A 25,643-nucleotide genomic window follows, 5' to 3' on the forward strand; every position below is an offset into this window, starting at 1 on the left:
GGACAAGGTGAGGAGCGGAACAACGGGAGCAGCAGGTAACGTGGGCTCGGATGCGGCCTCTCCCTCCAACCAGTCCTGGGGCACTGCAGTCCCAAACACCAACATGCACGTCAGTTTCCCTTCCTGTGAAATGGGACAGCCACCACTCCCCTCACTAGTCCATTAGCACAGGATTCTTCTTTAAAATTAACTTCTGTATACAATTTTTACTTATGTATTTATTTTATTGGAGTATAGTTGCTTTACACAGCGCATCGTTTTCTGATGTACAGCCAAGTGAATCAGCCACACGTCTACACGTATCCCCTTTTCTGGATTTCCTTCCCGTTTAGGTCACCACAGGGCACCGAGTAAGCTCCTTGTGCTATCCAGTGCGTTCTCAGTAGTTACCTGTTTTATTCCCAGTAGTGGCTACCCATCAATCCCAGTCTCCCAATTCATCCCAGCCACCCCCATCCCCACTTGGTATCCGTGTGTTGGTTCTCTACGTCTAAGTCTCTATTTCTGCTTTTCAAATCAGATCATCGGTTCCACTTTGTAAAGGGCCTGGCTTGCCACCCGACGTACAATAGGACTCAGTAAAGTTTATTTTCTGTCCGTTCTGCACCTTTCTCTTCTCTTTCCAGGAATCGGACCTAAGGAATACAGAGACAGATTGAATCAAGAGGCTGAAAAATGGTCTAAATCAAAGGACTTTTGAAAATAGGGCTTGGTAAGCTCCTTGAAGGCAGAGGCTAATTCTTTTAAGTATTCAGTACAGTGCCAAGCCTGCTAGAATTGCCCAACAAACATTAAAAATTACAAGAGTTGCCCAAGAATGAGATTTGGGTCTCAGTTTCCTTGGAGAGGTCGCCACCTGGTGGACAGACGCGAAAACAGCACAGCTTTAGAGTCGGTGTCTTTCTTCAGCGTCCCTGCTCAGTCACTCAGTGGCGTCCGACGCTGCGACCCCAGGGGCTCTAACCCTGGGCTCCTCTGACCGTGGGATTTTCCAAGTAAGAATGCTGGAGTGGGCTGCCGTTTTCTCCTCCAGGGTCTTCCCAACCCAGGGATCGAACCTGCGTCTCCTGCATCTACTGCTTTGGTAGTCAGATCCTTTCCCACGGAGCCGCCTGGGAAAGTCGACAGTTCCACCCGCTGCCATTTACGGCTCCTGGGAGTCTGCTCAAGTAACAGTGAGTTTGCAAAGAAGCAGAAAGGGGAATTTAGAAGGAAAATAGAAACTTCTTTGGGTTCTAGAAAGATCGACGCATTTTCTTGCTTCTGGTCTCACAGAGAGAGGAGTCTGGTGGGCTACACAGTCCATGGGATCACAAAAGAGTCGAACACGACTTAGCAACTAAACAACAACAAATCGTTTGCTTAGAGAATCCATCTTGCTGCATTGACTGGCCCTAAGAATTATGAGTCAAATTGAGCACCCCAAATCCTCAAACTTCAAAGCACGCTAACCATCTCCAAAAGTAACCCTAAGCTAGGCCATGTGGCAAGAACAAGACAAAAGCCATATTGAGTTGCTCTCAGTAAACCCTATAGAAGTACCTGGTCTCTGCTGCTCTGAGCATTTGGAGATCGAAGAAATAAAGTCATCTTTCATGAAAACACGCTTGCCACACACAATTCATCCTCCACACGATGAATATATCAATAACTCAGGGCAGAACGGAAATCCTCAATGGGGATGAAACTCCTAGGCTGCGAGTCAATGAATCTGTGATAAACTGGAAACAGCATGACTTTAGAAGCCAGATGAGTCTGGGTTAAAATTCCAGATAAGTAGTCAACCATTCTAAGGCTTAGTTTCCTCATCTGCGAACACCACTCGGCCACTTGTGGCCACAAGTCAGCGCCAGCATGATGGCCGGAAGAGTCTTCAGCAGCCCCAGTGGCCAGAGGTAAACCACACCGTGCATCCGTGCAAACGTTTGGGCTCCCTCTATGACGACATGTCACGTGGCCCTGCATCGCTCAGATCATAACCCAGTTTTACCAACTGGGTGTTTTTCCAGTGAGCCCATGGAAGTCTGAGGTCAAAGAAGCACTTACTAAATAATGCCCATGAGTTTCCTGAACAGTGCTTTCAAGCCAAGCCCATAATGTAAGGAAAGCGCTGCCCACTTCCATCAATTCATCTCTGTCTCTGCTTCCTGAAAGGTCCCAATTAGCGATTGTGATCAGCTCCACTTGGGGAGACCTGCAGACTTTCTCAGCTAATTGGCCCAAGGAAGAGAAGAGGGACTTGAGTGGAGTTCACGTGGCGTGGGCTGACCTTTGTCTTCATCTTCCCCAGCAGTTATTTCCTGCACTGAAAGCAGATGCTGGAAGGATACTCAGGATGGGGGCAAAATCCCTTGCATTGGCATTAGGGAAAAGTAAATGGGGTTGGGCGCCAGGGATAAAGACAGCTGTTATAATGGAACTGTATCCCCACCCCCAGAACAGAACACTTACCGACACCCCTTACTGACAATCTTAGTGTCCTTCCCTGTTGCTAGAGATGGCAAAAGATTCCAGCAGACTCGTTTCCTGCCTGCCGTGTTGCAAAGTTGGCACTGGTTTCTCCGTTGAGATCCTTGTGCTGAAATCTGGTTAGGTTCTTCTCTGTGTTATCCTTGAACAGAATCCTGGATATGACTACGGATTCAGGGCTGGGAGCAGGAATTACACACGGTCCACGAGGGAGAATAATCAGCGGGGAAAATCCTCCACGCAGTCAGAAAACCCTGACGTGAGCCCGTCTGTGTCACCGTTAATAAAGCTTCAGTTTCTTAATCCATAAAATAGGCATACGATTCTTCCCCGGCAGAATCCCGTCATGAAAAGTGAAATTATCCCCGTCCTCGTGTTGTTGTTGTTAAGTCACTGTGTCCAACTCATCTGCAACCCCATGGACTGTAGCCGCCAGGCTCCTCTGTACTTGGGATTTCCCAGGCAAGAATGCTGGAGTGGGTTGCCATTTCCTTTTCCAGGGGATTTTCCCGACTCATGTCCCCTGCATTGGCAGGTGCGTTCTTTACCACTGAACCACCAGCGAAGCTTCTCCCTTCCTTTGTAGGATCATAAACATCTACACTGAAATCACCTACACAAAGCGTTTGTAGTGCCTGACACAAAGCAAATGCTCAAAAGGAAAAAGATGTTCTGTCCTTATGAGCATCGGGGAGGCAAATATTGTTGAACCTATTTTATGGAGACAGCTCAGTGCGGCTCTTTGAAGATCACACGCCCAGTAAGGCTTGGAGTTGGATGGGGCCTGAAATAATACCTAAAGCTTATGCCCTGCCCCTCTACAGTAAGGAGCCTAACTCTGCTGGGCATCAGAATTTCTTGGGAACCTGGTTAAAAGTGAACATTCCAGGGCCTCATACCAGATTCTAATTACGGGCAGGCCTCAGATCTAATGTAGAAATTCCCATAATTCCTCTCATTCACATTTAGATATTATTATTATTATTATTATTATTACAAATAGCAGTAGCATTCATATTACTATTAATTTTTACTTTTACAACTAGGGTGAAAGTTCAGCATAGTTGCCGGTTCAGAGATTCAGAGAAAAAAAACACCATCCCATACATTCACACATACGCACACACATATGTAAAAAGTACACATTGGATTCTACTCGTTCCAAGTTGTGATCCAGAATAAATTTACTAAAATCCCCTGGACCAAGTAAATGCATATTGTAATAAATTTGTTCATGTAAGACATGTTTCGTGATCATAAAACTGTTAAATCTCTCAAAGAGTCTCCAGGTTTTAGGAAGATTATTTTGATAATGAGAAAGACTGAGGAAAGTGACGTTCATTTGTTCATCCAGCAAACATGCTTCTTATCAATGTTAGTCACTGGGATAAGCGTGAGAGATTCAGAAATCAGTAAGACTGGAAGCTTCATAAGGCCCCAGATAGTGTCTGTCTTGCTGGGAAAACACTTAAGATACACTTAAGTAGATCAAACAATTCTAGGATACGGTAAGTGCTGTGGATGAGAAAAGCATCAGGGTGCCGTAACAGAACTGCTGGGGGCCGTGCAGAGTGAGACGGAAGGCTCTTTCTGAAGAGCAGACATTTTAACTGAAAACAGAAGGCAGGGAGGGCTCAGCTGTGTGCAGAGCCAGCTGGAACAGCAAGTGCAAAGGCCCTGGGGCAGGAAGGAGCTTGGTGGGTTCATGCGCCGGAAAGCAGCCCTGGGAGCTGGTGGTGGGGGCCAGTGCGGGTTGACGTGAGGGGGACCGGAGAAGAGTCAGGGGTCACGCAAGGCCCCGAGGGCCCTGGCCAGGAGTATGAACTAGATTCCATGTGAAGCTGGGCAGCCACTGGAAAATTTTGAATGGGAGAAGCTGTTAAACGCCTCCCCAAACAATCCCTCTGGCCACTGGAGAATGGATCTGGAGGAGGTCAGAGCAGAAGCAGCAGAGAATAGTGAGGTGTCTCACATGGGGGGAGGCCGCCCGCGGGGAGCTATGCAGGCTCTGTCTCATTGCTGCCCCTGGATTCCTGGTTACACAAGCCGCAAGTGTCTTCATAGGGACCTGAACCAAAGTCGCCGTTGGCTGTGACCTCGAGCCTGAGGATCCCGTTTCTCTCTGCCTCCCCCAGGCCAACCACCTCCAGGACAGCCTCTGTCCCCTCCAGCACTTGGTCCCATGGAGCACGTGTCCTTGAGAAGGAGCAAAGAGGTCAGCTCCAGGGGCCACCTGCTGCAGGTGCCTCTGTCTCCTGCACCAGGCTGGGGATGCCTCAGTTAACCCACTGGTTCCCAAGGGAGACGGCGAGGCCCCCAGGGGACCTCAGGCAATGTCTGCGGATGTTCCTGGTCATCCTCAGTGGGGAGCAGATGCTACTGCCATCTGCTGGGCCAGGCCCAGGCTGCTGCTGTGCATCCTGCGACACGCAAGACGGTCCCCTCAACAGAGCCAGCCAGACCTGAAGGCCAACAGCACCGATGCTGGAAAAACCCTGGCTGATATGTGGAATCTAAATAAACGGTACAAATGAACTTCTTTACAAAACAGAAGTAGAGTCAGATGTAGGAAACACACTTCTGGTCCCCAAGGGGGAAAAGTGTGGGAAGGGATAAACTGGGAGATTGGGACTGATACACACACACTGCTGTATAACCTACTATGTTAGGGAACTCCACTCGACACTCTATAAAGACCTATACGGGAAAAGTGGTAGTCACTCAGTCCTGTCCAGCTCTTTGCAACCTCATGGACTGTAGCCTCCCAGGCTCCTCTGTCCATGGGATTCTCCAGGCCAGAATACTGGAGTGGGTTGCCACGCCCTTCTCCAGGGGGTCTTCCCAACTCAGGGATTGAACTTGGGTCTCCCACATTGCAGGCAAATTCTTTGCTGATTGAGCCACCAGGGAAGCCCTCTAAGGGAAAAGAATCTTTAAAAGCGTAGATATACAAACGTAAGTTCGTATAACAGATTCACCTCTCTGTACATCAGAAACTAACACAACATTGTAAATCAACTGCACTCCAATAAAAATTAAAACTACGACAACAACCCTGGCTTAGAGGTTCAGCCAAACTTTACCTCTTCTCCTCTAAAGCCAAAGTCCCCCACTGCAGTTTCCCCAGGGATAAGGAAGAATTCCAATCTTTGTAAACAAGGCAGAGAAAAGAAAAACTGCATGCATTGATTGACCTACTGTATGCAGGCCACTGCAATTTACACGTTTAACTCGCTTCCGAGGGGTGGGGGTGTTTTTATTTATTGATTGCTTATTAGACGCACACCTGTGTAAGACAGTGGGATTCCCTGGTGGCTCAAGTGGGGAAGAGTCTGCCTGCAACATGGGAGACCTGGGTTGGATCCCTGGGTTGGGAAGATCCCCTGGAGGAGGAAATGGCAACCCACTCCAATATTCTGGCCTAGAAAATGCCATGGATGGAGGGGCCTGGTGGGCTACAGTCCATGGGGTCACCAAGAGTCAGACCCAACTGAGCGACTTCACAGCTATGTAAGATGGTGCTTTCATTACTACTACAGAAGGCTAAACAGAGATCCCTCTGGGGTGAAGGAAACCTTCAAAGTCACAGAGTTGGGATTCAAACCCACAGCTCACTGGCTCCCAGCATGGTGTCCATTTCTGAATTCCAGAGAAGCTCCCAGGACAGCAAGGGAAAGGGGGCAGTGAAGTTTCCATTTGGAGAAGTCTGGTGTCTTGCCTGGGAAATGTAAACAATTTAGAATGCAGGGGCTGAGGTAATCACCCTGTCTGGTTTCACGGGCCACCCAGACAGAGCACTGAAGCTGCCTCCCCGCCATTCTGTGCCCTAAACACACCCTGTCCCCATCCCCGCCTCCCTGCAGATTCTTCTTGTTCCGGGGAGCTGAACCTTCTTCTCAACCAGAAGGAACACAGCAAGAGGTGAAAATACCATTTGGCAGCCACGCTCCTCAAGCAGAGAAGCATATTACAGGCTGGGTAGATGGTATGGGGGCAAAACTTGATCAACACATGTTGATTTGACACCTACTGTATACAAGGCTCCATGCGCAGATGAGTGAGGACTGGGAAGGTAAGAAACATTACATGAACCCCTTTCATTCATTATAAAATGGTTTATCAGGCAAATATTCTATGCCACGCCAAATGTGAGGCTTCAAGAAATCAAGATAGAAAAAATAAGACCCCCCGACCTATACACATACGTACCTTGAGGTCAGAGGTCCTGTTATGAATTATATTAATAAATGAGTGCTAATTTATTAATAAAAGGGCCATTAAGATATGGATGGAAAACAACAGTGAACTAGGGAGAGAAGAGACAGACAAGGTCCCAGGTGGATGAATGAATTCACTAAAATAAAAAAGGAACAAGAGTCATTGAAAGCGCAGCTGAAGTTCTGGGAAAAGAAGGTACCGAAGCAAAATCTGACTTGCAAGAGAGAAATTAGGAAAAATTCCGTGGCCTTTTCATGTTAACGAGATTCAGACATGTGGGTAGAAGACGGCTTACATCCTAGAGAGGGGGAATGAGTCAAAACTCTGGAAAAATGCCTTCTCAGCCTAGAAGTCATGCTATCCAGAAGCCAGAGCCATCAGGGGTCGGGGGGGCGGGGAGGATGCAGCGAGAATGGCCAGCTGCCCATCACAGGGGAGACAGTATTTGGAGGCCTTCTCCTATCGCCCCACTAAGGCTCACCAGAAAACAAACTAGGGACTCTTATTAACCCATGTAACAGATGGGACTGATGGAACACCCAGCTACAGTCCCAGCAGAAAAGCGGTGAAGCCCAGCTGGGATCCAGCCCTTTGGTTCAAAGCAGGTGACGGCAACCTGCAGAGTGTGGGCTAAACCTGGCTTGCCGCCTGTCTTTATAAGAAAGTTCTATGGGAACACAGGCATGCCTGTCCACTTGCCCACTGTCTATGGTTATGATGGCAGAGCCAAGTAGTCGGACAGAGACCATCCGGTCTGAAAAGCCTCACGTAGTTTACTATGCGGCCCTTTCCAGAGAAAGCCCGCCCAAAGCTCCCTCGCTTGGCTCGAGGGGCCCAGGGCGCCCTGGGCTGGCATCACCAGATGGAACCCTCCACGTGGGGGCCCCTGCCAGCCGCTCCCCACTCTGCTGGGGAGGCTGAACCCCAGGGTCTTTTCAGGACGTAGAAAGCCCAGTGAGCAAGCACATCCCTGGAGCGCTGGAATTCCTGTGGCATCTCCAGTATTTATATTGCAAACACCACAAGAACTCATTTTTCATGCTATTTCAGCTGAAAGCAGCCTTGGTCTGGAGATCACGGCGGTGGGGGCAAGCGGGCCTGTGCCGCCGGGCTCCGCTGACCGGCCGGCCCCAGGTGGCTGGCTCAGGTGTGCAGGGCCTGGGCCAGGCTTTCTTCTGGGACGGCGGGCTTGAGGAATGAGGACAGGAGGAGGAAGGCCAGGGCACCTCGTGGGAAGCGGGGCTGCCTCTCAGCGAGAAGAGCCTGCAGACATGTCCACCTTGTTTGATAACCCAAAGTGGCTCGTTAATCGAAACAAATGGAATCCAGATGTTGGCATGTACACACTCACACTCAGCGCAGAGACACACGCTATGGTGGAAAGGCCCCGAACCACGAGCAGCAGTTACCCGAGGGCAGGGGGTCGCCTCCCAGTCTCTTCTCAACCACTTGCTTCTGGCTTGTTTTCCTTTCCTGGCACTTAGGCAGAGAGAGGAAGAAGAAGAGAAAAAGGTAAAATCCCAACAGAATTATCTTGCACTTCTCCGCATACGAATGGAAATTCCACGAGCACCTGTGCTTGTTGGGTGCTCACTGGTTTACCCCTGGGCCCAGCACACAGCCTAGAACATACTATGTGTTCAGTTGACCACTGTTGACCGAATACTTGGTTCTCTTGCCATGCCTAGCAGACGAGCCACAAGAAACATACATGACTCTCAGAATTTTTTATAGCCACCCTATTTTAAAATAGTACCAGTCAAGTCAAAGAATGGAAATTGACATCTCATCTAGCAAATAGTTCTTGACTACCTACTGTGAGTTCACATCACCAATTTCCCCTCACCCCTAGAAAGCCACGCACTGCACGCCACTCAGAACAAACCTTCGATGAATATCCGTGATCACACAAATAGCACCACAGCAGTTACCACCTACTTTGAGGATGATATATTAAAAAAAGTAGAAACAATGACTCATCTTTAAGAGAGTAAATGTTCCAATGAGCCCACCACCTCCAAGAGTCTGGAATGCATTTTCCTGGGAGATAATAAAGCTGAATCACAACCACAGCGTAGAGAAGAACCCAATGCTGTTTTGGAGAAGTTCTCAACAGGCATTTCGAGGCCAGCGACTTCTGTGAATAAACAAGTCAGCATCTACGGCAGTCTGCAAGACAACGTTTGGCACCTGACAGGCTTCATTCCAGCTGCCTCCATCGAGCCCCAGGCTTTGAAGACCAAAGTCAAGGCGCAAAATGAACTTGGGATGTTGCAAAGGCAGCAGCTTATGGATGAACTTTTTGGCCAACCCAACACAAAGCATCTGAGAGTTTACCTGTGTGAATACGTGCTTTGTCTAAGGCAGGAGACACTGAGGCATATTTGGACTCATTTTCTCCCCCTTCACAAACATAGTCTTTATTTTAAAGGCCACTCATTAATGTCAAGTAAGAAAAGATGCCCAGAGAATAGCCAAGATTGCAAAATGATGGTTGGCCTGACCGTGTTGCTTATGTCTGGCTCTCCAGTCAGACAAGACTGGTGTTTGGATATAACAACAAACCCCACGACTCTGCGGGTCAAGCTGTCACACTGAGCTTTTATTACTAAACATCCTTGGGTCAGACTCATTGTTACCTAAACCACATCTGCCAGATGTTAAGTGGTTCCAATGCAGTAGGGGAAAGTGAAGGGCAACTGAGAAGATGAAAAAAAAAAAGCTTGAAAAAGTGAAATAAACATTCTTAAGCATATGTGACCCTCCACTAGCCATGTTTCAGAACTATGAAATAGAAAGAAAAAGTATAGATCTATATATAATACATGGAGCAGGGGAGCAATCCTTTCATCCTAAGGAGGAAAAAAAAAGCTGCAAACCAAAACAGCAGCCTACTGTAACTGATGCTGCAGTCTTTAAGAAAGACTGTTGAAATAACACATTCTGGAGAGGGCATGGAGAAAACAGAACTCTTGATGGGAATGTGAACTGGTGCAGCCACTATGGAGAACAGTATGGAGGTTCCTCAAAAACCCACAAATAGTGTTGCCATATGATCCAGCAATCTCAGTCCTGGGCACATACCCAAAGAAAACTATAGTTTGAAAAAATGCATGCACCCCTATGTTCATTGGAGAAGGCAATGGCACCCCACTCCAGTACTCTTGCCTGGAAAATCCCATGGACGGAGGAGCTTGGTGGGCTGCAGTCCATGGGGTCGCAAAGAGTTGGACACGACTGAGCGGCTTCACTTTCACTTTTCACTTTCCTGCATTGGAGAAGGAAATGGCAACCCACTCCAGTGTTCTTGCCTGGAGAATCCCATGGAGAGAGGAGCCTAGTGGGCTGCCGTCTATGGGGTCGCAGAGAGTCGGACACGGCTGATGTGACTTAGCAGCAGCAGCAGCAGCTATGTTCACAGCAGCACCATTTTTAACAGCCAAGACATGGAAACAACTTAAATGTCCACTGACTGATGAATGGATAAAGAAGCTGTGATACACACACACACACACACACACACACCACCCCAGAATACTGCCCAGCCATAAAAAGAGAATAATGCTGCTTGCAGCAACATGGATGGGCCTAGAGATCACCCTGCTAAGTCAGTCAGAAAGTGTTAGTCGCCCAGTCGTGTCTGACTCTGTGTGACCCTATGGATGGTAGCCTGCCAGGCTCCTCTGTCCATGGGATTCTGTAGGCAAGGATACTGGAGTGGGTTGCCATGCCCTCCTCCAGGGGATCTTCCCAACCCAGGCATCGAACCTGAGTCTCCTGCACTGCAGGCAGATTCTTTACATTCTGAACCACCAAAGACAAACACTAGATGATATCACTTACATGTGGAATCTAACATATGACACGCATGAACTTGTCTACAAAGCAGAAACAGAGTCACAGACATAGATGGTTGCCAAGGAGGAGGGGTGGAGCAGGGTGGATTGAGTGGTTGGGATTCGCAGACGTAAACTATTACATATATTTTACGACAAGGTCCTACTGTATAACACCAGGAACTGCATTCAACATCCTGTGATAAACCACAATGAAAAATATACATGTGTATAACTGAATCACTTTGCTGTGCAGCAAAAACTAACACAACATGTGAACCAAGTATCCTTAGACAAGATAAAGATTGTTAACGGATGGGTTATCTAGTGGGAAATAGATGGGGAGACAGTGGAAACAGTGTCAGACTTTATACTGGGGGGCTCCAGAATCGCTGCAGATGGTAACTGCAGCCATGAAATTAAAAGATGCTTACTCCTTGGAAGGAAAGTTATGACCAACCTAGACAGCATATTCAAAAGCAGAGACATTACTTTGCCAACAAGGGTCCATCTAGTCAAGGCTATGGTTTTTCCAGTGGTCATGTATGGATGTGAGAGTTGGACTGTGAAGAAAGCTGAGCTCTGAAGAATTGATGCTTCTGAACTGTGGTGTTGGAGAAGACTCTTGAGAGTCCCTTGGACTGCAAGGAGATCCAACCAGCCCATTCTGAAGATCAGTCCTGGGTGTTCTTTGGAAGGAATGATGCTGAAGCTGAAACTCCAGGATTTTGGCCACCTCATGCAAAGAGTTGACTCATTGGAAAAGACCCTGATGCTGAGAGGGATTGAGGGCAGGAGGAGAAGGGAACGACAGAGGATGAGATGGCTGGATGGCATCACAGACTCGATGGACGTGAGTCTGAGTGAACTCCGGGAGTTGGTGATGGACAGGGAGGCCTGGTGTGCTGCGATTCATGGGGTCGCAAAGAGTTGGACATGACTGAGCGACTGAACTGAACTGAACTATCAGACATCATCTCTTCATTCCACAAATGAGAATTAATCACCTGCTGGGTGGCAGGCCTAAGGTACTAGGAATAAGAAGACCAGTCTCTGCCCTTAACGACAAGTATGATTAAATCCTTAGAAACAGGTTGAAGTTTGCCAGTGGCCTTCCATGACCCAAGTCTGGGGCTAGGCTTCATGTTAATAAATGTCACTCATCCGTTCAATAAGTGCTGATTAAGCATGTACGATACATAATCTCTTCTAGGCTCTGGGAGTACACTCAAAAGACAAAAATCCCAACTTCCTGCATCTCAGTGTAAGTCCATAAACCACCACCCTTGGATATTACCCCAGTTTCATGGAGACGAAGTGAGATTAGACATAACCTACTCAAGGTCACAGACGAACCCCACCAGAGCCAGGACCTCAGCCCTGACCACCTTCAGACTGCCTTCCCCACAAATGCCTGTGAGGACCACCAGGCGAAGAGCACAGGGGGTCCGGTTTACTGATAACAGCAACTTGTGTTTGCGTTTATCTTTGCTTCTGTACAGACACAGTTTGACTATGAGATCCACAGTTGTATGTTTCACTTCTGCAGAAATAACAACAAAAACAGTAGTAAAATAACAGCCACGGTAACAGCAGCAAGTCATAATAGTGCTTTCTCATTTTTCTCCAAACACAGCCCTTTCAGCCCTTATGTTTGGCCCATAGACAGAGCCAGAGTTAACAAGAAATATTTCACTGTGTGTTCAACATTGTTGTAAGGAGTTGTCAGCACAACCACAATGATGATCAGCAGACAGATACTTGCCAACCTTCATATTCAGGAGGTGAGGTGATAGGCGGAGTGGGGCCAGGCAGAAATGGCTGGGGAGGAGGCCCGTGTCTAAGGGACAGCTTCTTCTCAACTGGAGCGGATGGTCACCTTGCAAAAAGGAAGCCACGTGGGGCCAGAACTCCTGAGTTTTTCGAAGGACGCCAGAAATCTGCATGCTATGTCAAATCTCCCCAAATTTCAATATTGGCAATACAATTTTTAAAATATGTGTATCAACATTTTGCTGGCTAAAAGGTACATATTTCAGTGTTAAATCTGGCACAGGCCTCTGCATTATTCCAAGTGTTCTGTCCAGCAAATATCATGCATGTCGAATAGTATTTTAGTTGGAAAAGAATCTGCCTGCAATGCAGATTAGACATAATTGAAGCCGGTTCGATTCCTGGGTTGAGAAGATCCGCTGGAGAAGGGATAGGCTACCCACTCCATTATTCTTGGGCTTCCCTTGTGGCTCAGCTGGTAAAGAATACGCCTGCAATGCAGGAGACCTGGGTTCCATCCCTGGGTTGGGGAGATCCCCTGGAGAAGGGAAAGGCTACCCACTCCAGTATTCTGGCCTGGAGAATTCCATGGACTGTATAGTCCATGGGGTCGCAAAGAGTCGGACACAACTGAGCGACTTTCACTTTCATAATTATTTGGACTACCTATCAATGATCTTGTCTTTTCCACATTTAGCGATATGCCAAGAAATCATCTATGCAGAGAAGGGTAGAATGCATTTATATCAAATTGCATTATAGTCTAAGTACCAAACATAATATTTTGGCAACAAGCGCCATCAAAACTCTTAACTAAGTGTCATGGAGAATAGGAGAGATTTCATCTTGGATTTAAAAGGAGAGGTCTAATTTGGACTTAGAGAAAAATGGCAGAAATTAGACTAGAAAGACACAGAGCATGAGCAAAAGCAAGTGAAAAGTAGATTTGCTGCTGCTGCTAAGTCACGTCAGTCGTGTCCGACTCTGTACGACCCCATAGACGGCAGCCCAGCAGGCTCCCCCGTCCCTGGGCTTCTCCAGGCAAGAACACTGGAGTGGGTTGCCACTTCCTTCTCCAATGCATGAAAGTGAAAAGTGAAAGTGACGTCGCTCAGTCGTGTCCAACTCTTAGCGACCCCATGGACTGCAGCCCACCAGGCTCCTCTGTCCATGGGATTTTCCAGGCAAGAGCACTGGAGTGGGGTGCCATCGCCTTCTCCGGAAAAGTAGGTTTAAGGGAACATAAATATGAGAATGTTGATAGAGGAGAAAAGAGGACAAGGAAGCTGTGGGTAGCTGAGAACAGGAGGTTACACTGAGACAAATGACCTGTACGAAACGATGTTCCTATCTGGTCTACTCCAAAAGACGAGGGCAGGGGAGAGCCTGAACTCTGAGGAAGGGGTTGCAGCATAAGTCTTTTGACATCCCCAACACTTAACACAGTGCTGAACATGGAGAAAGATTCCAACAAAAATTTAAGGAGAAATGAGCTCATATATGTGAAGGCATTTTGACCAACACCAAGTGTGCACAACATCAAGGGATTATTAATATTGATGAGGAGACAGTTTTCAAAGGAGACTTATATAGGACTCTTGAGAGAAGAATAATAAATCGAGGGTCTCTGGCAATCGTTAAGGGTGTTGTCAAAGTTCACCAGGCATTTTCCTTCTTAAACACAATGAAGGGAAACTCATTCCGTGGATTTCTGATCCAACTGGGGATATTAAGCCAAAGTGGATGGGAAATAGAGGTTAATATGTGGCCCTTTTTGGATGTCAGCATCAAGAGACACACCCTACCTTCCCCTGCAGCCTCCCCTAATAAGAAAAGCAATAGCTCTTAATCTAAAAAAGCACTACATTTTACTTTCATCAAAAGCGATGGCTTACTTTCCACTGCAGGACAGTAAAAGCTTTGGAATCAGCCAGATCCAGGTTCAAAGCTCATCCTGGCCAGTTGTCAGCTCTGCTACCTTGGGCAAGTTGCTGAGCTCCTCTGAGCCTCTCCATAAAAGGGAGGAGCAGCAGGAACAGCGCCCGTCTCATATGATGGCTGAAGAGGAAAGGAACAATGCGCAGGGAAACCTGATGATGCTCCTGTAAATATCAAATTGGACACAAAGTGGTCTCACTTCAAGGAGACATCAAAAGCCAAGGAGCCCATCCTGTCGAGATGAAACTCCCTGAGAGATTTCATCCAGGGTGTAAATTGCTTCTTGACAGTCATCTCTCTGCCGACTTCTGAGTACAGCGCGCTGCCTCCACACACAGATGTTTCTCTCAGCAGGGTTATCCACACGCACAGATTGCCCACAGCTGTCCCAACCACATGAAAGCCCCACGCGCTCCCCGGTGACCTACTGGTACAAGGTAGTCATTCATCAAATGCTGAAGGCTCAGCACCAGACACAATGAAAGGTTAGCCCCGGGCTTTTACTGCACTGGTATTAGCTTTCCCTGTCTGCAGCCATTGGTTCAGCACAAAGCTTTACACTGTTTACAAATGGGGGAGGGTCCTGGCCTTTTCTTCTGATTGACTTTTAGCTCCTTGCATCATTAATCTTTAATTTTCATTGGGAACTTCAGCAGGCCATGAAAGAGAAACACTGCCTCTGCCCTGCGCCTCAGGTTCTGCGGGGCTGCGCACCCCTCGAGGAGGTCTGGGTGTGATGTGGTGTGTGGGGGAAAGGAGTGTTGCTTTCCATCCTGCGTAGAAATTGAAACTGCTGTTTTTGTGACACTGTGCATGCACCTGGGACCAGCCACACCTGCCTAAGGAATTTAGCACAGTGTTTAGTATATTGTGAGCATTCAATAAACAGCAGGGACTGTTATTATTATTATTATTTTCTTGCTAACTTTATTTGATTATATTTATTTCCATAACTTGTGTGTTCAAGAAAAGAGAATATATGTCAATAATAGGAAGTAATTTCTGAAGGAAATAACACTTTTATCAATAGTAACTATTACAGGAATAGCAGAGCAGTAACCAAATAGCCTCTGTCCCTAGAATCCAAGTTTCAGAACCTGGGCATGGTGCAAATTTGTCATTTTCCTACTTTCTATGAAAAATAGAATTGTTTTCTTCCATAGTTAACTAATTTTGCTGAATCAGCATAATCAAATACAGCTTTCTGTGATGATGGAGAAGTTATATAACCCAGCAAAAAGCCGACTGATAAATCTCTGTGATTCAAAACTCAGTGTGATTGAATAATATTAAGACCTAATAAGACCCTAGTTTGTTGTGTGTATATATCATACTTTACATAGTTACCCCCTTTTTCTTCTTATATTTCGTTTCCATTTAGTATTAACAATTGAAATATTTCTGAGACATGCTCCAATAATCTGCACTGATACTGGGAAAGCTAGCTGTTCTCCTGACAGTAACTCTAATCTGGGGACTTCCCTGATGGCCCACTGCCTTCCAATGCAGAGGGTGCAGCTTCCCAACTCCTGGATGGGAAGCCAAGATCCCACATGCCTTGGGGCCAAAAAAAACCCAAAATATAAAACAGAAGCAATTTGTCACAAATTCAGTAAGGACTTAAGAAAATAATCCTGATTGCTTAGCTTCTGGTACATCATCTAAGACTAACCAATCTATGAGAAAGAACCAACATCATCCTAACCCATTCGTAAGGATGCCACTCAGATCAAATTATTGTATCCTGATTATATCCTCCTTCCATACCTCTGAGTTCTAGCCTGTTGGCTTTTAATCACCACGTATGCTGCCCAGAAGTGTGAGCAAGAACAGAAGCTCAAGAAGGAAGAAGGCAGTCTGGGAATGATGCTACAGAGAATGCACAGCGGATGAGAGCCCTGGCTGGGGGCAGGGGGCGGGCAGCCCAGAGCCACAGACAAGCTGCAGGCTCCTCCGTCCTCACAGGGCTGCCACCTGCTGCCCCAGCCCAAGAACACCTCTCGCCCCTCTCTCCACAGGCCACAGGGGAAGAAGTCATTCCCTTTTCATATCACTTTGTGCAGAGTATTGTCACATCCACTACCTTATTTGACCATCACAAGGACCTGCGTGCAGATGGAGGGCGTGAGCTGGGCAGACCATGTCACAGCAGTCTCAGTTCACACAGTGACCCAGAGATATTAACTTGTCAAGGATTGCATGACTACCCCACACCAGCAGTTGGATTAAAACTCAGATCTCATGGCCTCTAGGTCCAGAAGTCTCTGGCATCTCTTTTCTCCATTTTCGCCTGCTCCCTGAGAACAAAATACAGCAGCTGTCTGGGCTGGTGAATAAACAGTAAAACCAGAAGGCTACATATCCTGCCTAAATGAATAATTAAGGATTTCTGATTCCATGAAACATGGAGGAAACACACTCCACCCTGCCTCTCCCACTGAATACAGCTATAAACCATGGGCCAACTGCATGAAGCAGTTACGTGAGGACTCTGAAAGGTAAACTGTGGCATACAGACTGGGCAATGAAATCAGCACTTAAAGCAACGCGGAGCCCGTGGTGGGTCTTCCGCCTCTTCTCCCTCCAGTACACCGTGGCTTGAGCTCAACATTCCAGGCTTGGCAGTGGCCACCAGGACAGAGCACACGGAGTTTTTTGGGAAGCCGCTTCATTCTGACCTGACACCGTGAAAAGGGAAACTTCTCACTCCAAAAGAGAGTATGGAAATTTCCTTCCTTGTTTTCTCTTTCTTTTCTCTATTGTCTCACACCTCCAATCAATTTTGTAAATGTGATAGAACTGACTAGGAGCAGGCGCTCATGGGAGCCAAAACTCTGATGGAGAAGAATGTTTCTGTCAATTTGGCAGAACTGCAACACCAAGAGGGTGGGGAGAACCTTTATTTTTCTGTCTCCGTCGTGCCATTATTGGGCCCTGACATAGTCAACAGAAGTAACTAATCCTTGGTTTTCTAGTCAGAGGACCAAAAAGAACAGCTCCAAGAAACTGGAAAGCGCTGACGAGCTCACAAGGATGGAGGCACTCGAGAGAACAGACCCATAATTGTGTTTACGAACACTTGGGTTCTCCACCCCTAACAATGCGTGCATAGATCTGACCCTACTCAGTCACACCAAGAACCTCAATCAGCGTCAAACTGCCTCCTAGGACTCAGACTGGCCACTAGGTTAAGCACACACAGGATAGATCTGAATAGCATTAAAGATGCTTTAAAGCCAAAGAACATTAGAATCAGAGCCCTCAGAATGTGGGATAGAACTTGGGGCCTGACCATAAACAGGTCAACTGAATGCTGAACAAAAACATCAACATTTCTAAGGATTTCAGAAGGACCCAAAGTCTCTTCACATAATGCTAAAAGGGTTTGGAATACAATCCAAAATTATTCAGCATGTAAAAAAAAAATCTGAACTCATACGGGAAAAGATAATTGACAGACACCAACACTGAGATAATAAAATTGTTAAAATTACCTGACAAAGACTTCTTTAAAACTAGGATTAAAATGCTTGAGCAGGCAACTACAAACACTTTGAAACAAAGGAAATACAAGAAGTCTCAACAAAGAAATACAAGATATGAAGAAGAATCAAATAATTTTAGAAATGAAAATACTACTGAAAGAAAAGTTTGCTGGATGAACTTAATAGCAGAGTAAAGATAGCAAAAGAAAGTCACCAAACCTGTAGATAGATGAATAGAAATTATCCAACCTGAACACAGAGTTTTCTCTTTTTAGACTGGGGGTGGGGGTGGGTTGGGAAGAAACATAGTCTCAGGGATCTATGTGATAATGGTTAGAAATTTAACATTCACATGACCAAAATCCCAGAAATTAGACAGTATCATACTGACAACTATTTAAAGAATAATGATTGAAGATGTCCCAAATTTCATGAAAGACACAAACTTACAGATCAGAGAAGCTGAGTGAACTCCAAAATGGATAAACCAAAATAAATCCACAGCATAATCAAACAGTTAAGAACTAAAGAGAAAGAATAAACTCATTATCTGTAGTGGGACGGCAGTTGAAATTACTGTAGATGTCTCATTGGGAACGATGGGGCCATAAGGAAATGGCACAGTATATTTTTAAAGTTTTGAAAGAAAAGAACTGCCAATGCAAATTCTATATCCAGCAAAAATATCCTTCAGAAATAAAGGTGAAATCAGGACTTTCTTAGACGAATAAAACCTAGAAAACAGGCCTGCTTCTAACCAAATTGCTAAAAGAAGTTCTATAGAAAAATAGAGCAATTATGCCAGATAAAAACTGCGGAGCATCAGTACTGAAGAAAGAACAGAGGAAAGAAAAACTAGAACAGACTCTTCTTCTTTGAGGCCCTTAAAGCACGTTTGAAGGTGGAGAGAAAAATTAAAACGTTATCTAATAGGATTTGGGGGGCTTCCCAGGTGGCCCTAGGGGTAAAGAACCCACTGGCAGTGTGGGTTCAATCCCTGGGTCGGGAAGATCCCCTGGAGGAGGGATGGCAACCCACTCCGGTATTCTTGCCTGCATAATCCCATGGACAGAGGAGCCTGGCGGGCTACAGTCCATAGGGTTGCAAAGAGTCAGACACCACTGAAGTTTTAATATGTGTAGATTAAATTTACTATATAAGACAGTTATAAGGGGGGCATAAAAAGATGCACATGGTGGAACGTAAGAAGGGGCATATGGCATAAGGAAAGAAATACTTAGGATGCATATTGTGGTCACGTGTTTACATTCCAGTGGAAATGGTTAAATGTTCATTTTCAGTAAAGAGTGGAAACCTAATCTACACACACACACACACACACACATGCAATTGTTGTTTACTAACTGGTGTACAGTTCTTTGCAGCCCCACAGACTGTAGCCTGCCAGGCTCCTCCGCCTATCGGATTATCCAGGCAAGAATGCTGAAGGGATCCGTTTTCTTCTCCAGGGATCTTCCTGACCCAGGGATCAAACGTGCTGCTCCTGCTTGGCAGGTGGACTCTTTACCACTGAGCCACCAGGGAAACCCTTTATATATAAATATAATAAACCCTAAAACAACTACTTAAACACGTTACACAGAGAAAATAGATAAAAGAATTAAAAGAATGAGAAAGGTAGATACTTTTTTTAAAGTTTAAATAACCCAAAAAGAAGCAAGAAGGGGGAAAACAGAGGATGGAAACAAGAAAGAAATGGTCCTTACTTTCACGATAACAATTAGAGGAGCAGGTTAATATTTCCTTCTTATGATGAAACTCCTGAAGGAAAATATAAGGCAGAGCACCCTGACACAGACTAACATGATGGTCAAGAATGGCCTCCGTGAGAAGGTGAGCTTTCAACTAAGACACAGGGCAGGGGCAGAGGATCTCAAGAAGATGTAACAGCTTGAGCAGAGACTCAGAGAAGAAGCAAATCGGGTGCTGGGGGAACTGAAAGATCACAGTGGTGGGAGGAGTGAGCAAGGAGAAGGTGAGATAAAAGAGGGAAGGGAGAGACGGACGGTGCGAGAGCTGTCAGGCTGCAGTTACCAGTTTGGATTTCACTCCAAACACAGTGAGAAGCGGCTGAAGCACTGCATCTGAAGAGCAAAGGGCTACTGGTAACATTCTGAAGACCTTCCATACTGTTTCCTAGAGCAGCTGCCCCACCCACAGCGTAAAGGGTTCCAGTTTCCCCACATCCTCACCAACGCTAGTCTGTTGTTGCAGTTAACGGGATGAGTCCATGTATGGGAGGTGTCTAACACAGTCAAATTCACAGGCTCAAAGATAGAAGAGTACAGCCTTTGTCATGCAAGATTACATTCTAGAGATCAGTGATCTATGGGTTTAAAGCTTCAGTGCTGCAAGATTAACAATTTATTGAGGTCTACTGTACAACATCGTGTCTATAGTTAACCATACTATCAGTTCAGTTCAGTCGCTCAGTCGTGTCCGACTCTTTGCGACCCCAGGAATCACAACACGCCAGGCCTCCCTGTCCATCACTATCTCCCAGAGTTTACTCAGACTCATGTCCATCTAGTCAGTGATGCCATCCAGCCATCTCATCCTCAGTCGTCCCCTTCTCCTCCTGCCCCTAATCCCTCCCAGCGTCAGAGTCTTTTCCAATGAGTCAACACTTCGCATGAGGTGGCCAAAGTACTGGAGTTTCAGCTTTAGCATCATTCCTTCCAAAGAAATCCCAGGGCTGATCTCCTTCAGAATAGACTGGTTGGATCTCCTTGCAGTCCAAGGGACTCTCAAGAGTCTTCTCCAACACCACTGTTCAAAAGCATCAATTCTTTGGCGCTCAGCCTTCTTCACAGTCCAACTCTCACATCCATATATGACTACTGGAAAAACCATAGGCTTGACTAGACGGACCTTAGTTGGCAAAGTAATGTCTCTGCTTTTGAATATGCTATCTAGGTTGGTCTTAACTTTCCTTCCAAGGAGCAAGCGTCTTTTAATGTCATGGCTGCAGTCACCATCAGCAGTGATTTTGGAGCCCCCCAAAAATAAAGTCTGACACCGTTTCCACTGTATCCCCATCTAATTCCCATGAAGTGATGGGAAACCATACTATAACGTACAGTTTAAAAATCTGTCAAGAGTATAAATCTTGCATGCTTTTACCACAATTAAAGTTGTAAAAAATTAAACGAGGATCAGAATTCATCTGAAAAAGGAAAAGGAGAGGGAAGGGTTACCTTGGAGAACTCTAACCCCACCCAAATTGGGAGATTCCTGGGCACATGCGCTCCCCGAGGGTCTGGCTGAGAATAACACAGCAAAATAAACAAGGAGGTCCCAGGCAAGAGCCAGCTTTCTCAGTCTTTTGACAGCTGAATGGTTAGCTTCCCTGGGCAGAAATGTGTACAAATCTGAATTACATCGAACAGTCAGATGCCTTATCTAAAAGACGACAGCCAAAGCTTGATCTTTGGCCCTTAGGGGAGAAGGGAAAGATGTTTATGTTTCAGAAATAATCAGAGTCAGACATCTCAACATTAAAATTCTCTGTCAGCCTATCAATATTTATGAATGTGTAAAATTTCCGACAGTCCCGTTCCACAATTTCCATGCACTGCAGGTTGAGAGATGTCTGACCTTGGAGACAGATAAGATCTCTTTGCCAGCACATTTCTCATTTGGCAGAGCAAAGCGTATACAAAACTATACCCATCTTCCAGTTAAGTTACCTGTCTTTAGCTTTTCTTGTTGAAATCAACCAGAGTGAGATTTTTCTACTTTCAACAGACCTTGCAGGATTTAAAAAAGGAAACTACAGGTTCTTCCACATATAATCAACTCCAAAAAAACCCCCCCATGAATTAATGAATCAAGACTATTGTATCCTAAAGCCAGTCTAGTTTGAAACAAAGGCAAGACGTGCATTCAGAATAACAGGTTCCTAGTCATCGTTTTTATATTAATTAATCTCAACTTGGTTGAGTCTTTTTTCTTCTCTTTTTACCTTCAGTGGCTTTATATCTATTATCTGAAAAATGAGTTGTTATATACTTGATGTGTGTGTGTGTGCGTTGGCGTGTAGAGATCAGGTTCTCTATGAAGAGAGTCTGAGGCAAGGATTCAAAGCCACGGGATTAATTGAGGGAGACCAACCTGTAAGGGACATAAAGCAAGAGAGAACAGCAAAGTGCTGAACAAGGATGTGGTTAGGGTTGCACGTATGTGTATGTGCTCAGTTGCTTCAGTCGTGTCCGACTCTTTGTGACCCCATGGGTTGTAGCCCACCAGGCTCCTCGGTCCTTGCCTTGCCTCCATGCAAGTACACTGGAGTGGGTTGCCATGCTCTCTTCCATGAGATCTTCCCAACCCACGGATCCAGCCCACGTCTCTTAGATCTCCTGCATTGCAGGCAGATTCTTTACCACTAGCGCCAGGGTTAGGGTTAGGCTTAGCCTGACTCACAAGAGATTATTGGACCAGGCACATAACACTTGTATTCGTAATGCAGAATAGTCCCCATCATGAAGCAAGAGGGCACTTCTTTTTTTAACCTCATTATCAGACACTGAGGTGCCCCCAGGACAGAGATAATAATTAGTTTCTCCTGGTTGATGAGGCTCCTCTCAGGGGAGGATAATTCCTTGGCGATGGAAGCCAGCCATGAGCCCTCAGGATCCAGCATTTACGGCAGCTTCGGGGTGGACACACTAGCCCGGTAAAGGAGATCCGGAGGAGACACCAACATCTAGGTTGTGTATGTACGAATATGAGTGTGGTGCATACACGTGCAAGAAGATAATGAAGGCACATGTGCACACACACACAAGCACGGTGGGAGGTCAGTAATGAGGAGAAAGTAAGGGGGAGACTGACCTCTATTGTCTTGCAAGCTCATTGTGAGAACAAAAGATAATACTTGACGCTAGAAACACATGCCTCAGTGCCTTCTCAACTCCCTCCCTCCCTTTGGCTCTTCACTCTGCCTTTGACCATCCTTCTAACAACCAAGCTTCCTGCGACTCCAACGCGGCTATCAAGTGCCTTTCCTCTGGAAGGTCCCCTGGTCTACCCTCTCCTCTGACCACCCTACTTGTTGCCCTCAATCATAATTAAGACACTGTGAATAAGGACCCAAGAACAGTGCGCTCTGTGTGGTACCTGTCTCAGGAGTCCATGATTATAGGATTAAATTGCCCGGAAAATTCCATGGACTGAGGGGGCCTGGTGGGCTACAGTCCATGGGGTCGCAAACAGTTGGAAAGGACTTGGCGACTAAACAACAACAAAACCTCGATTTCTCTGGAATCCTAACTCTATAATTACAGTCATTAAAAGCCACCTGCACTACAGGAGATAAGGGTTTGACCCCTGGGTCGGGAAGATCCCCTGGAGAAGGAAATGGCAACCCACTCCAGTATTCATGCCTGGAAAATCCCATAGACAGAGGAGCCTGATGGGCTACAGTCCACGGGGTCACAAAGAGTCGGACGCAATTTAGTGACTAAACAATAACATTCCATCTCCCCATTTAAGACCTATGTGACTTTTGCCAAAGTCAAAATCTCTCTATACTTGCCTTCCACCTCTGTAAAGGTGAGTGATGCCACCAGCCTCAAAACTTTTATTCTAAATCTGTGACAGCTTTTGAAAGATGTGGTGATGCCTGATTTGATGGTTATTTTCTCTGCCTGACGGAGCATATTTCTAGCATCTCCCAGTTAAACAGACCCATAATACCCTTGAAACCTCAGGACTCCATCAAAGAAGGAATGGTTCTACTTGGATTTAAAGGGAACAAAAAGAATGTGAAGCTTTGCACCAAAGGAATCTAATGCTGAGGAGAGGAAAAGCATGGAAATGGGGCTGAGGGGGAGTCCCAGGCCAGGAGCCAAAAACCCTGGTAGCAGCTGAGCTCAGCAAAGAATGCTCAGTTATTTTTAGCCTCTGTTTGGGTATACCGATTTCCGGAAAAATATCCTCTCATTATGGTGTCTAGGACTGTATCCTGCCCTCCCACCCTTACCCCTCCAGAAACAAGACATTCTGCACAGTCAGGCAGCTCTTTCCAGGTGCTCTGCAAACCAGACAGGGATTCTCAGCTCTCCAGATACCCCATTCCAGAGCTGACTTTCATCTCAACAGCCTTCCAAGTGTTTCGCTTGTAGCAAAGGGCAGTCTTTGAGTCCTCCACACAACAGGCTGCTCCACGACCTTCTGGTGCCAGCTGGCATCCAGCACAAAGCGCTGGCATGATCTGTGTTGCTGTTTTCAGAACAATGCTGCAAAATACCCCCAGTTCCATCTCAGCAGCTCGCTTGGTGGGAAAATGAAGAGGAGAGCCTATTCTGGTCACATGTGACTGCATGATAAGTCACTCTAACACTTACTGGCTTCAAACAATCATGTTGTTCTTTCTTGTGGTTCTATAGCTCAGCTCGCTGGACGGTTCTGCTCATCTTTGCAGTGGTATTTCATGCCATTTTAGATGGCAGTCTCAGCTGGTGTTATCTAGATGCTTAGCTGGAAGGTTGGCTAAAGTATCAGAGCATCTCGTAAGCAACAGCGTCCATGAGGAGGAAGACCTCACAGGAGAAGGGGAGGAGAGGAAGGGGCAAACATGAATACCTGCATCTCATTACTTTAAATCATGAAGCAAAACAACAGGAGACCAGGAGAGTATCAGATACCTGCATAAGAGCCCGCACCTCCGTCCGTTTCACCATTCTCTTTCCATGACCTCATCAGCCATGGTTACTGGGTGAAAAATGAGCCATAAATGACAGGAATGTTGAGTCAACACCCAGGCATGTCCTTAAACACACAATTAACATCTAAATGCACACACACGTGCACACACATACCATCCCACAACGGGACCTGAAGGAACCATTTATGGAGACACTTTCATGAGACTCGTAACTTTCTATCTGAAAATCTGAGTGCTCTCTGGGGTTCACCAGCTTCCTGATAAGAACCTCCGCTACTCCTGCACTATGTATCATGTCACAGGCTTCGAGGCCTGGGAAAACGTCTTGGAATTCTGAGTCCAATTACCTTTCCCAAAGGGAGTACTAAAAGGGATAAAGTAATGAAAAATGATTATATATTTCTGAACCTTGGTTGCTAAGGAGTTCCAAGGTGATAAGATAACCATAGACTTTTCTTTCTGAAAATTGCCCACTGGATACAGCGCCTCTCCCACCTGTCCTTCTAAAACAGCAAGTTCATTACCCTTCACCCGATTTAAGTTTCTCTGTGCAGCTCTAACTGCCTGGTATTATATCTATTAGTTCATTGTGTGATTCTACAAAATGTAAACTCCATGAAAGCGAGGGCTTATCTATCTTGTTCACGGTCTACTCCCTCCAATAGCACCTGGAACGTAGTGGGTAATCATTAACTATCTGTTGAATGAATTAATTATTATCACTTTAGTTAAGTATAAGACACTGCAGAATCTTCCCTTGAGGTTCTGTTCTGCAAGATAAGAAGTTATCCTCCACAGCTTTGCAATGTACATCAGTAGCCATAATGCTCGCACTTCCCTGATGACTTGGTGGTAAAGAATCCACCTGCCAGTTCTACCCCTGGATTGGAAAGATCCCTGAAGCAGGGCATGGCAACCCACTCCAGTATTCTTTCCCGGAGAATCCCATGGACAGATGAGCCTGAAGGGCTACAGTGCATGGGGTCATGAAGAGTCGGACATGACCGAAGCGACTTAGCACGCATGCATACAAGCTACATTGAGAAATATGTTATGTATTTATTCCCTTAGGAACTCTAAACTCTTATCTGGGAATTGAAGTAGTACATCCAACTTCTGGACATTTTCTGACCACATGAACTGAGCACACTGTAAATTTCAGAGTTGTACCTTTGACTTCAGGATTAGTAAAATGTGTGTAACTTGTTAGTAACACAGATTCTCAGGCCGCCTTGA

General features: G+C 46.0%; 1 long non-coding RNA gene across 1 annotated transcript; it reads right to left on the reverse strand.

Annotated features, from left to right (window-relative positions):
• Positions 1-203: 203 nt before the first annotated feature.
• LOC138418444 (uncharacterized) lies at positions 204-24,711 on the reverse strand. The gene is made up of 3 exons (XR_011248563.1): positions 24,388-24,711; positions 24,088-24,282; positions 204-635 (listed from the first exon to the last, which is right to left on the reverse strand). It is a non-coding gene; the product is annotated as an uncharacterized lncRNA (long non-coding RNA).
• Positions 24,712-25,643: the final 932 nt, after the last annotated feature.

Source organism: Ovis canadensis, chromosome 14 (assembly GCF_042477335.2).
Source record: "Ovis canadensis isolate MfBH-ARS-UI-01 breed Bighorn chromosome 14, ARS-UI_OviCan_v2, whole genome shotgun sequence".
Lineage (NCBI taxonomy): Eukaryota > Metazoa > Chordata > Mammalia > Artiodactyla > Bovidae > Ovis > Ovis canadensis.